Raw genomic sequence first — 13,344 nt, forward strand, 5'->3', positions numbered from 1 at the left:
AAGAAATTATTACATAAGTGTAAATCTTCAAGTAACAGCATCTGTAGGAAATTTTAGTTTTGGAATAATTTTTATTTCAAAACTAAATTTTTTTTTTAGTTTTATTATTAGTTTTAAAATCACCAAATGAGTTGCCATTTGTCAGCCAGTTACATTGCATTTTCTTTCCTCCTATGGATCTTCAAACCTCTAGAACTTTCCCTCTGCCATAAAAGTAAAGTGTCCATTTATAGTAAGTATAAGCCATTTACAGTTTATAGATGGAAGATTCTTTCCAGTTTTACAAATGGAACATGTATGCATAGATATAAATTTTACCTTCAAAGGAACAGAGTTTGCCTTCAGTGGAGCACTCTAGTGATTCCTGAATCTAGCCAGGCCTTTGCAACCTTCAAAGAATATTTTCTTGACCCTAAGATGTAAACCTAGTAGAGGTTTTAACCTTTTATGACAAGATCTCATCAAGGAATATTACTGCTCTCAAAGTTAATTCCTGCAACCATGCTAAGAATGTTTGCTTACCATCTCAAAATCTTGACCCTCTGTAGCAAACATCTGTACCTACTATAGAATATAGATGTCTTGTTATGGTTTCTGAAAAAGATCAGGCAAAAAAATTTCCCAGTTCTACCCAAAATAGTCTCTATCCTTGTTTACTAGAGCTTATTAAGGTAGTCCTTAGTCTAAGAATTTTAACACTCCCTGATTTTTGTTTTACTTCTTTCATTTGTGCCAAATGAATGTATTTTAAGGACCTACTTTTTCAAACCAAAGAGGATGAAAATGGTTATCAGATTTTCAATCCAAAAAGTCAATTAACTTCCCAGCCCTGAGTCTATATCCCTATCCACACCCCTCTCCCCATTCCCGAGGTCTTTAACTAGACCCAATTTGCAGGACATAACTTGACTGAAATTTATAGCTACAGTGAGATATGCAGCTAAACTCTTAGGCCAGGCATCATCTCGGACTTCTAAAGCAATGGGATCGCTTAACCAAAGTGTAAGCCTCTGCAATGATTACACAAGTACAAGTTACAACTGCTTTACCTGCTCCCAGCATCTCCGACTCTTTGTCCTTAAGAAGAATGGCAGCCTGGCCATCCATATGGGACTGCATTTGCATATATTTTCATTATGCTTCTCAATTTTAGAAATCCATTATTATTTTGCCCTTATGCTCCTTCTCCACTCCCACTCCTCTCTAAGATGGGTCAGAGTTCCTGGGATCCATCGTCTTCAGAACCATAACTTGTATTTCACACTTGCCTGTTTCGAAGCGTAATGCAAATACGACAAAGTCAAGGCCTAAGGAAACCTTGACTTTTCTGGGTGTGCCACTAGATTCTGATCTTTGTTGCACAAAAATGAGAAAGCTGTTTCTCTGTCTTCCTAGGAAAAGCCCCTTCCCTGTTTTCGCTGCCTCCACTTACCCCTCACATACATGATTTCAGAGTAATTTTTTTTTTCTCAAATGCAGTTGTGATCATGTCTCTCTCGTACTGATCCCCACTAGAGAGTACTCAGAGCCTTCGGGGTACAGTTTAAACTCTACCTTTCACCTAGAAACTGTGCCCTGTGGTAAATTGACCAGGGCCTTTGGCATTAGATATGCTTGGCCTCAAACCGTGGGTCAGCTCAGGTGTAACCTTTCTCATCTTCTGTTTCCTCATTGGCATAATGGAGTAATGAACCATGTCAGGAGGTCATTAAAGTCCTCATGTGAGATACCAGATGGAAAAAGCCTGGGACAAAATAAATGCTCAGTAAGTATGAGCGCCCTTGCTCCCCCCTTCCTCTGTCTGGCTCCTTCCTCCCGCATATGCGCGCTTCCATCCTGTGCTACCCTGGATTCCCGCCCACAGTTGGCAGTTTCCTGGGGGAAGCCACGCTCTCCCACACCTCTGTAGCTTTTGCATACGTTGTTCTGCCACCCCTCGAGATCTTTTCCACCCTCATCTCTTACAGAAACTGGAGGGTGTCTCCTTGCCCCTGAAGACACTTCCTGAATTCCTCTTGAGTTTAATCTTTCCATAAAATCTTTCTCACACGTCCTCCATCTTACATTGTCATATTAGTTGGTCTTAGGTTCACTAATGTGCCATTACCTCCTGAGAGAGGCATCTGTGTCTTACTCATCTATGAAGCCCCAGGCCCCCACACATTTCCTCGCAAATGTTAGATGATTGAATGAATGGTCCAGAATGCAGAATAAATATGGTTTTGAAAAAGTGGCATAGCTCCTAATCTGTCAACACAAAAAGCAACACACCCATCCTTAGATGGGCAAAAATTAGGAAGGCAACAGACTTAGTGGCTTGTAAGAGCGAAGAGTTCTTTCTGTAGGAAGTCTTAGAAAATGCAGCCAGGCTAAAATGGCTTCAGCTTTCCTTCCATAAATGGTTACTGTGGGGACACATGTGAGAGGAATACCAACGTCATGATGAGAAACACACACACTGAATAGCTATGCTTCTGGTGCCATTCTTAAATCTGAAACATCACTTGCTTTCTGGACCAAACTGTAGTAACATGTGTCCCCAGTGTTTGGCTTCCCTCTTGCCATAGACACTGAAAACAATGAGATTCTCCAGGGGTTTCTCCTTTAACCTTGTTAGGGTGATCGTGTGCACACAGCCCAGCACCTGCCACCAGGGATAATTGCAGTCTTCTGCATTAGCCAGCTATTCCTTCCACAGCATCCTGGGTCCTATGGAAAGGGCCAGAAGCATATAAATTGTTGATTACATCCAGTAGGTCCTAAGCGTTGGCGTGTTTTGTTTTGAAAGTTTTCCCCTAAAATGCCCCCATTTTTTTTAAGATTGATTTATTTGAGAGAGAGAGAGCATGCAAGTGGGCAGAGGGGCAGAAGGAGAGAGAGAGAGAGAGAATCTCAAGCAGACTCCCCGCTGAGCAGAGAGCCCCACGTGGAGCTCAATTGCAGGACCCTGGGATCATGACCTGAGCCAAAGGCAGACGCTTAACCAACTGAGCCACCCAGTTGCCCCCCTAAAAGGCCCCCATTTTTACCTAACTTAATTTTAGACACCATCTCAATTTTTCTAATGAATATTGCTTTACCCCTGCCATCCATACCATAAAGATTTTCCTTGCCTTGAAAACCTCTGGATTTCTTATTCTTAGTCCCACAAATAACATATCTGAATTCCTCCCCTTTTAAGGCTTTTACAATAACTTCTTTGCTCCTATAAACTCTATACAAACTCCAGAAAACCCCAGTTTTAGAAATCCTAATCCGGAAAGTCACGTCAGCAAAACAAGTGTCAAAATCTTTGCACCAAAGGACAGTGATGAAACTTCCAGCTGGGGAAAATTGCAGGGACCCTTTGGCATCTAGGAAGAGGTATAAAGAAACACAACATAGGCAGGAGAGAAAGTACCTCACCTCCGCTTCTCCTGTGCATATGGTTAATGCACAAGTCTCTGTACTAACTCCAAGGCAGGCCAGGGTGACCAGCTGTTCCAGTACAGCCCCCAGTTGTTTGCCTGGTATTGAAGAGTTTCCCAGCACATGGGACACTCAGTAGTCAAACTAGGAAAGTTCTGGACAAATTGGGATAAGTTAATGCCCTTGCCTACCCCTTGCTGTTTATGCTTTTCTTTCTCTTGCTAAGTCCTAATTCCTTTGAAAACATGCATCGATCTACATTTCTTCCTGATTCTAGCTGTATCCAGATAGCTGAAGATTTTTTTTTTTTTATTTGACAGAGAGGGAGACAGTGAGAGAGAGAGAACACAGGCAGGGGGAGTGCGAGAGGGAGAAGCAGGCTTCACGCCGAGCAGGGAGCCCGATGCGGGGCTCGATCCCAGAACCCTGGGATCATGACCTGAGCTGATGGCAGACGCTTAACGACTGAGCCACCCAGGCACCCCATGAAGATCTTAGACCAACATACCTCAGAGAGAACCCTGCTTAGAGTAAACAGTACCACGTGGGAGAGCAGAAGAGCAAACAGTTGTCACTTGTGCCAACTCGAATTGCTTGCTTGTGGCTGTGTGCAGTAAGGCATTCGGAGTTTGGCATATATCTTTCCAGAGAGTATTATAAATATCAGTCTGCACCATGCTCTTTTTAATTTAACAGCACATCTTGAGGCTCTTTTGTGTGTGTTTGTATAGATAATGATCTACCTCTCATTCTTGTTACCTGATACGTAGTATGCCATTACGTTCGATAATCTATTTAACTCTGTTGATAGACTTTTAGATCACTTCCGTTTTTGTTTTGTTTTTTACTACTGCAAATAACATTTGTGAGCTTCCTTGTACCTGAACATTTTTCTAACCTTTTTTGAGTATATTTGTTGGGTAAATTACTAGCAGTGAAATTACACTTTAAATTTTCATAGGCATTGCTAAGCTGTCTTCCAAAGACTGTATCAAGTAGCAGTCCCACTGTCAGCATAGGAAGTGCATATATACCCCATACCCTCTGACCCTGGCATTCACAAACAAAATATTTTGTCAATTAATTTAATTATAAATACAGTGGACCACCTTTTCATATGTTCACTCTTTCTCCCTGTAAAAGATTCATTAAATCAGTTATCCTTTGGGGGGTTTGTTTGATGTGTTAATGTTCTGGGTATATTAATAAAATGAGCCTTTTTTTTTTCAAACTTTCCATTTTCTTTGTTTAGGGTGTTTTAACATTTAGGTTTTTAAAATAGTTCTGTTTTCAGATTCATCTTTTTCTTATGGCTTGTAGACACTCCCTATCTTTTATCCTTGTTTTGCTGGCATTTGGTACAGCGCCTATCACATAGGAGATATTCAGTATTTTTTTTAAATGAATGGATAATGAATGTGTGGATAAAATGAATGATATTATTTGCTTCTTCTTATTCCTCCTTATAATCTTGGAGATTTGGAAAAAGAATGCCAAAACCTGTATTTCAACAGAACCTCCTGGCGCGTCATCTTAGCTGGGCAGGGATCTTGCTCAACGTGTTACCCCTGTCACCTTGCACAGTGCTGGAACACAGAAGGTACTGTGCGTGGAATGAATGAATGAACGATGAGAAAGATGAGATGAAGAGAACTGGGATGGACTTTATCCTCCTGTACCAGTGACAAGCATTTCTTGAAAATAAGCTTAGACGAGAAACAGTTGTGTGTACAGGCCCAGAGTTCAATTTATTGTAATATCGCTGGAGCATCACACTTATTTCTAAGTAACCAAGAGTGGCAAGGGAAATAAAAAGGTTTATGACCACCAACCTGGACCAGGGACCGCATTTAATTGAATTCATAATGTCTATCACATTGCTACTGTGTTGAAAGGTTAAAACTTTCCTAGAGAAAACAACTATTACTCCTTCTTTGCCAAGTCCTCATAAAACGGCCTGATTGCTAAGAACAGAAAACAAACCAAACCAAAGTAAAATGAACCAAACAGCAACAGAAATAAATGCGCCTTAGTCTACTTGGATGATGACCAGATCTGCTCTCCACAGAGCACCATCCCTCAGAGTAAGAGTGTGACCTTCAGGATAAGTGCATCCATGTCAGAGGATGTTCAGCGAGATGTGGTCCCTTCCATGTGTCAGTTTCCCGGGTCATTTGGGGTCTTAGGAAAATCCTCTCGTTAATGCCCTGAATTGCACATGCATTATGTAATTCCTTGCAACCCAATAGCTGAGCCCATGGTTTCATAGCTATTAAAATATGCCACAAACCAAACCACCTGTGAGGCGCCAACTCAGCAAATGTGCCTATGCAAAAAACAGTCATAAAAAAATACAGAAAATGAGGATGAAAGAAGCCTGAATAACAACCTAGAGCTCATATATTTGACGTCAAAAGGCACGAGAGGAAGTGTTCCATGTAGGTTGCAGAGAGATGGCGGGCCAGGGCCCCTGGAATTGAAGATCATTATCACCGTGTGAGAGGGTCATATAATGCAGAATGAATCAGAGTGACTACTGTGGGTCCCCTGGTGGAAAACTGCAATTATGGATAATTATGTGCAAGCACTAGGAGAAATGCCAGACGTTAGAATCTATGTTTAATGTGAAAATTGCATTTCTTTTTTTATGGAACCTCAATATATAGCTTTCTCTATAAAATGTGGGCATATTTCTGACGGAAAGAAAAATGCCAGGGTTGCATTTTGGCATCCTGTTGCATTTTAGTTAAATACAAAGGAACATGACCTTTCAAAGGGAAAAATCTTTTTCTCTCTCATTCTCTCTCTCTATGTGTGTGTCTCTGTCCCTCTGTCCTGCAAGACAGGATTAAGTGGTTCCAAGTATGTTATCTTCCGTTATAATTGAAATTCAACTCTATGGAAGGAAAGAAATAGTGTGTTGTCTTCAAAGGCCTCTTGTTTACTGCTTTGATCAGTTATGCTTTGTTAATAAGGTGGTAATCTTGTATGGAATAATAGACAAAACTACCCATATTTAAAAATAAAGATGCGGGGGCACCTGGGTGGCTCAGTCGTTACGCGTCTGCCTTCGGCTCAGGTCGTGGTCCCGGGGTCCCGAGATCAAGCCCCACATCGGGCTCCCTGCTCAGCGGGAAGCCTGCTTCTCCCTCTCCCTCTCCCCCTGCTTGTGTTCCTGCTCTCGCTGTGTCTCTCTCTGTCAAATAAATAAATAAAATCTTTAAAAAATAAATAAATAAAGATGCAAATTTAAAAAACAATAAAAATAAGGTGGTAATGTGGCCTTAAGAGCTTCCACTCTTGAGAGAATCCAAGGAATTATATAGATAAGTAGATTCATGTCTAATACACTGAATTTTCTCTCTTTTATTCTTGTACTCTCATTGCCTCATTCTTTTCCTAACTGTCACAGTCTTAGCCCAAACCTCCTAAGAGGTGGCTGATGCCCTGCTAGCATTTTATGGGGGACTGGGAGTCGTGCAATCCAGAGAAAGCAGGAGAGGAGTGGGGGTGGGCGTGAAAGGACGAGCAGTAGAGGAGAAGAAAAGTAAATACAAGGTCATGCCTTACCAAGCTTGCCACGTCTTTACCAGAAACACAGCTAGTGACTAAGTTACTAAAGATATCACCTGTGAGGTTGTATAGAGACACTGTGTCTTGGAACGTTCGCTCTAGGGGAGAAAGGATGAGCAGCTTTTCTGCTCACAAGTCTTTTGTCTCTCATTGGTCACTTTGCTCTACAGAACCTTGGCTCCTCTGACTCTCCCAGAAATCCCTGGGGAAGCCGGAGGCTCCCCATGTTACCTGTAGCTGGATGGTTCCTGTCAAGTCAGAGGCTGTTGCCCACGCCAGGGCCTCCAGGGTGCTGAGGCAGAAGAAAAGGTCAGGCAGTTGCAGTGATGGCCGAGACTTTGTTGGGGGCTGTTCTGGCTAGGAAGCTGGGAAAGTAGCCTCTGCCCCAGGGGTAGGTTGGGCGGAGTGGACCTGGGAAGGCCATAAACGGGGCCTCGTGTTCTCACAGCTTACTAACAGAATCAGAAGGGCTGAGACCAGAGATTTATTAAATTAAGGTTCTCTGATGTCCTGATATAGCGTACTATAGTTTAGTGCTATATCTCCTGTCATTTGAGTGCCTAATTTGTACAAGGTGTTGTGCTAAATGCCTCACGTAAATGATCTTGTGTAATCCTCAAAACATTATGGACTCCATTTTATAGATGAGAAAATTGAGACTCACAGAGCTAGGAAGTGGCAGGGCAAGAATCTGAACCCTGGGCTTTCTCCTAAGTCCATTAACCCATGCTGTAGAATCAGGATCTGTTTTACTGTTCCCACTAGAAAAGTACGAATTCTAGGTCTGAGAAGCAGTGAGGAGGAGAGTTCTTCTGCTTCATGCTTACAACAAAATCTCTACCTTTTTTCTTTTTGTGTTTTATTCACATGGCAAGATTTTCATAGGTCATGGGGGGCAGGGGGAGGACAGAGAGACAGAGACAGACAAGAGACACAGTGGATTTTTGTGGTGAATTTTCCAATTCTCCAAATTATAAGAGAATGGAAAAACAGTGGATAAGATGATGCCAGTATCTTCTTTAACAGACATGGATCCCAGTACTAATTTTCACGAAAGGAATAAAGACATTCTTGCTGCAATAGGAAGCGCCCTCTTTGCTGGAACAGGCTTGACTTGCCAACCTTGTCAAATTAGGCTGAACTTGTTGAACAACATGATCCTTTCTACAGCTCAGGGGGTTTGACTGACAAGGACATTTCTAATATATTATCTTGAAATCAGGTTAATAGTATTCGAAAGCAGAGCTAAAAATGAAAGCGACTTCCCGCAATCAAGTGAAAATGTTAATAATGTCAACATGCCGTGAATGCCACAAAGTCCCAAGCCTGTATCTGTAACAGGAATACCAATAGGAACTTTTCTTAAAGGCAGGGTGAGGATAGTGTGATTTTCATGTGTTCATTAATTGTGTGCTTCTCTATATTGACCATTGTAAAAAATTATACTTGAGAATGTACTGTGCCGGAATTTAAAATTTGAAACGTTACTATCCCATCGAATATGGCCCTCTGACTAGTTTTGCTATTTCGCATTGTCCATTTCAACTTACATGTGTATTGAATCATGTAAATCATTTGGGTCAGTGCTTCCCAAATGGCACGTGTAGATAATTATATTTCTAGTGGATGCTAGAGTAAATAAAGAATGTGGCTTGTGTTCATTCTCCTACTCATTTGCTTCAAGGACTGAGGGAAATCATTGTCTGGCTCAACTGTGATACCTACCCCTAGCAAACCATTAGGAAGTTTAGTGTATGTAAAGAAAACTTAGTTTACTTTTACCTATAAAGTTTATACCTTTAGTTATTCCGGTCACCTGTGGGTGAATGTATCAGACCCATTATTCTAATGAATGTAATTAGAATTTTAAAATCTTAACCTATTTCTCTTAAAGTAAAATATACTATGTAAAAGATATGGAGGCCTTAAGTGGCCCTAAGTGGGGACAAGAACTGTACAGAATTGCTTGTTGAAAACAATAAAGTCGGGAAATGGTGTAGTCCTGGGGAGTATCAGAAAAGGCAAAATATAAGGATGGAGAAGTAAATGAAGGAAGGATTGTAATTTGGAGCCACACACAATTAGAAACTCAGACGTGCATCACAAAAATCCTCAAGTCTGTGTTCCGATGGGAAAATCCTGCTCAGTCAATGATTCCCAGACTTTGGAATTTCAAAATTAAAAAAAAAAAAAAAATGAGAGGCCCAACATAGGTTACCAACCCATCAACTCTTACTAACTTTTGCCAAATAAAGCTATTTTCAAAAGAACAACTGCCATTTACTAGAATCATGATTTCATATTAGGATCTTTATGTCCTACATCCCACATACATTTAATATTGCAAGATAGGAGAAGACTTAAAGACTGGTCATCCCCAAAAGGGAGCTGTTGAAACCTTGCGTTAATGTGTGTGTGTGTGTGTGTGTGTGTGTGTGTGTGTGTGTGTGTGTAACTGTGTTCGGCCTTATCATTATTATTATTGTTATTTCACCAAGGGCCAATAAGACTCTATTTTGGAAAGTATATGCCCTTGGTGTTTGGTAATGACTATGATAAAGTCATTCATAGGATACAGAATTATTTTATATCCTTTCAAGAATAACTTCTAGTGAGAATCACATCAACTATTGAACATAACATAGCAATCCAACTTTATATAACAATGTTTTTTTGACCAAATACTTTGTAGCAAGCACTATATTAGGAGCTGAAGATATATAAATGAATTATGTGGTCATAATTCCTACCTTGCAGTCTGGTAGGGCAAAGAAAAATTAAGAATACGTGATTGAAATGTCTTAAATACCATGAAGGCAAAATACAAGTTGCTGTGGGAGCATATGATCAAATCAGCACAAAGCTAATTCCGAAAGGACAGCCTCTGTGCCTTTTGTATATTTAAGACACCTTTTGTATATTTTTGAAAGGCGCCATCTCTAGGCAGATAGTTACAAAAGAGCAGTCCCCTTGGCTAGATAATTAGGGATTCTTAGCCCCACCAAGGCCAGGGATAAGTGAATGGACCATTGTCGAAGAAGAAGGGTTGTAAGGAAGGGGAAGGACATGATCAGATTTGCATTTTAACTTTACTTATTGGTTTGAAATAGTTAGATATGACTAAACCCTTTCTTACCATTTGCTTGAGTTGAGGCAGAAGAGGACATCAAATATTACAAGTTGACTAAGGTGTTGATGGTGTGCAAAACTTTTATTGGATGGGTAAAACCTTGAAGACTCGTTAGAAAGGAGAGCTTTTTTTCCTCTAGTGTCCCAGGCAGAAATGATTGGTTTCAGGGCTAAATTGCCAAGATGAACCCCCTTTTCTGAATCACACACACTTCTTTTCAGGGGTTCATGTTATGAAATTTGGGTGAGCCACCTTAAACAGACATGGCTGTAATTTGTTTCTGAGTTAAATGCTGTTGTTAGTTTATATTAAATTATTGACTTCTGCAAAGGGGAAGGCATATTTTGATAAATTTTGTTATTAATGAAAAGAACTCAATTTTGTAGTAATGTGGTATTTAGTGAAAATGTGCACTGTGGGACGCTGTGGTTTATCTCACTAATGGACAGCTAGGCTTTCCAAAACCCTTGTGACCTTAATGTGGGTCTGCCTTTGAGTTTAAGGAATTAATTTGGCTTCTTATCTCAGTGTACACAAAGCTACTTAACGCCTAGTGGGTATTGGCAGTTTGTCTCAGGGAAAGAAGAACCAGAAACTGACCAGCCCAGGATCGCTTACCCTTAAAGTAGCTCTCACAGACCAGTTTCAAGATAATCCTTGAAGATTTTTTAAGAGCACAATTAGGTTTTATAGCTACTTGACATCTAATTGCAATCAAACACCTAATGCAAAACACATTCCGCTAACATCTTACAGAAATTTATCATGCAGGCTTATGCTCATGTGTTTGGTTCAGATCATTCGTTTTTCACTAGAAAAATTCTTTAAAGAAATATTGCTCTTTCAGTTGTAGTAGCAGTCCTTAGATCTAACTGGGGTTACCAGGAGAAAAATACTATCTGTCCTTCCTTTGTTTGTCCCACTTTATTAGTCCTTACTAATTTTATGATTCTCCCCACTTATTATTTTTTATCATCATCGTAATCATCATTATCCTTTCTTGAGTTTCTACTATGTGCCAGGTATTGTGATAGGAGCTTAGTAAACATCATCACTAACCTTTCTAATAATCCTCCAGGTTAGTAGGGATCATTATTCCCATTATACAGATAAGGAAGCTGAGACTCAGAAAAGTTAAGAAATGCCCTAAAATTGTATAGTAGCAAGCCCGGTTGCCAACACTAAAGCCAGCATCTCTCAACTCCATCCCAACCCTTCTCCATTCTGGACCAGAACGTGATACTTGTTTGTCAAAAAGAGAGAGTCATAAGGTGACTTATGAAAGCAGTTACAAGTGCTCTCAGGAGAGGGCAAAACTGTATGGGTGGGAGGAGGAGGGTACAAGGTAGGTATAAATATCATATGGACAAATGAGCAAACATTAAGCCAATGGCTTCCATTAGAGAGGGAATAAATTACATGAGTATTACCATGCTACAATCAGGCAGCTAGAAGCTAGGTATTAAATAAGGCAGAATGATGGGTGGAATGCAGGGGGCTCGGGTATTGGAATGTCTAGGTACATCTTTCATGTCTCTTCTCAGGCTCTATCATTAATTTTTAAAAAGCCACCTGAATTTCATGCATTCCAACATATTTTATTTTGTTCCATTTAATTTAATAATCTTTTCACTAGTTGTGGAACTCCCTGAAAACGAGAAGAAATTTATAAGGACTCTGTTCATCTAAAAACTCCTGAAAATTTATTCCAATCAAGAAATTCAGAATTATTATGCGTATTTGTATGAAAAATGAAAACTTCCAGGCAAAAGAGTGTGGGCTGTAAGTAATCAGGAGCAGAAGCGAAAAGAACATATGAATAGAGTGAGACAGCTTGAGTTTGTCAGTCTTGCCACTTCGTTCTTGCATGACCTTGAGTAAGTCTTGAAACTACCCCTGGGCCTCAGTTTCTCCACATGAGGGTGGAAGGGTTAAACTAGGTGTAAGCTCATGTCTCCTTAATGTTATAACTCCAACTAGTTCTAGAGGGAATTAATAATTGTACATTTCATATTGTTAAATTTAACATTACTAAATGGCCCCTTTCTAGAACAGTTGCTCCCAAAAAGTTTATTAACGGTGGCTCAGCAATCTTCAAGAGGAACCATCATTATTTGTTTGATAGATTTGTCTATAGCATTTTGATGTGTTTATAGCAAAGATTGGGCAGAGGAAACCTACCTAGATGTGCACCATTCTGTCATCATGTTAAATGGCCATGACTCTGGATTTGAACAGTAGACATATCTGGAATGTTTTGGGGTAGATTTGGACCAAAAGAGAGTTTCGTCATCAGCGTAACAGCTGCTCTCAAACTGCTGGGTGGAGAGCGAATGGTGGATTTTAGCATCAAGTGGCTACCTCATAATTCTACCTTTTGAGATCAGATGTCTTGAAAGACTCATATGAGTATTTAGAGGAAAATGTTAAATTCTCAATGATATTGTTTTTGTATTCAGCTATTATTATTACTCATTATTCAGCTGTAATTATTTCCCCTCTTCTCCCAATCTCCTATTTATTTTCTTCAATTAAAAAAAAAAAAAGAGGAGAGGGGTGTTTGCTGCAATCTGGAAGTGAATATGGGCTTGATTTTTGGACCTGAGCTCCAGTTCTGCCCCGGAGAGTAAGCCAGGAGTACTTAAATGGATGGGTCTGGTCCACTGTATAGGGGGAACCACTTTATCAAAGGCTTTAGCAAAACCGAAAGAATAATCAGGTCAAGCAGTCTTGCTTTGGTGGAGGGAACACACACACACACACACACACACACACACACACACACACACTCAGGTCTCCGAAAGCTCAGACACAGAGGTAACGCTGTGCTACATTTAGTCTTCTCTTCTTCTTCAGGGGGTCTTAGCAGGAGAGAATGCTAAGGAGCAAAGCCTTAACTGACAAGCTGCCCTACAGAAGAAGGGTATCTGGCTGAGAGCAGGGCTTGCTAGAATGGGAGTGCGAGTCCCTTTCATTTGAGAAATCCAGTCCACGTTTTACCGAGAGCCCAGGCAGCCGTGAATAAGAGGAGCCTCTGAGGGCTGGTTTCTGATGTCGCACTAGGCATGATAAGAATGCCATTGACGTCAGCAGAGTCATCATCAGGGAGAATGGCACCCCAGCTCTTGAAACCACACCAAGCAATTGCAGTGCTTTTGAAAATTAAAAGCCGGTGCTGGGTGGGGGGAGGGGGAAGAAAGGAGGAGGGGGAAGGAGCCAAGCTGAGCAGCAGT

At 40.6% G+C, this 13,344-nt stretch overlaps 1 protein-coding gene across 13 annotated transcripts in view; it reads left to right on the forward strand.

The window, feature by feature from the left end:
* Nucleotides 1–13,344, forward strand: part of PDE4D (phosphodiesterase 4D) — a 1,488,864-nt gene that overhangs the window by 1,329,036 nt on the left and 146,484 nt on the right. The window lies entirely within an intron of this gene.

Source organism: Callorhinus ursinus, unplaced genomic scaffold (genome assembly GCF_003265705.2).
Source record: "Callorhinus ursinus isolate GAN/ISIS: 27379988/994484 unplaced genomic scaffold, GSC_fseal_2.0 scaffold23, whole genome shotgun sequence".
In the NCBI taxonomy this organism is placed as follows: Eukaryota; Metazoa; Chordata; class Mammalia; order Carnivora; family Otariidae; genus Callorhinus; species Callorhinus ursinus.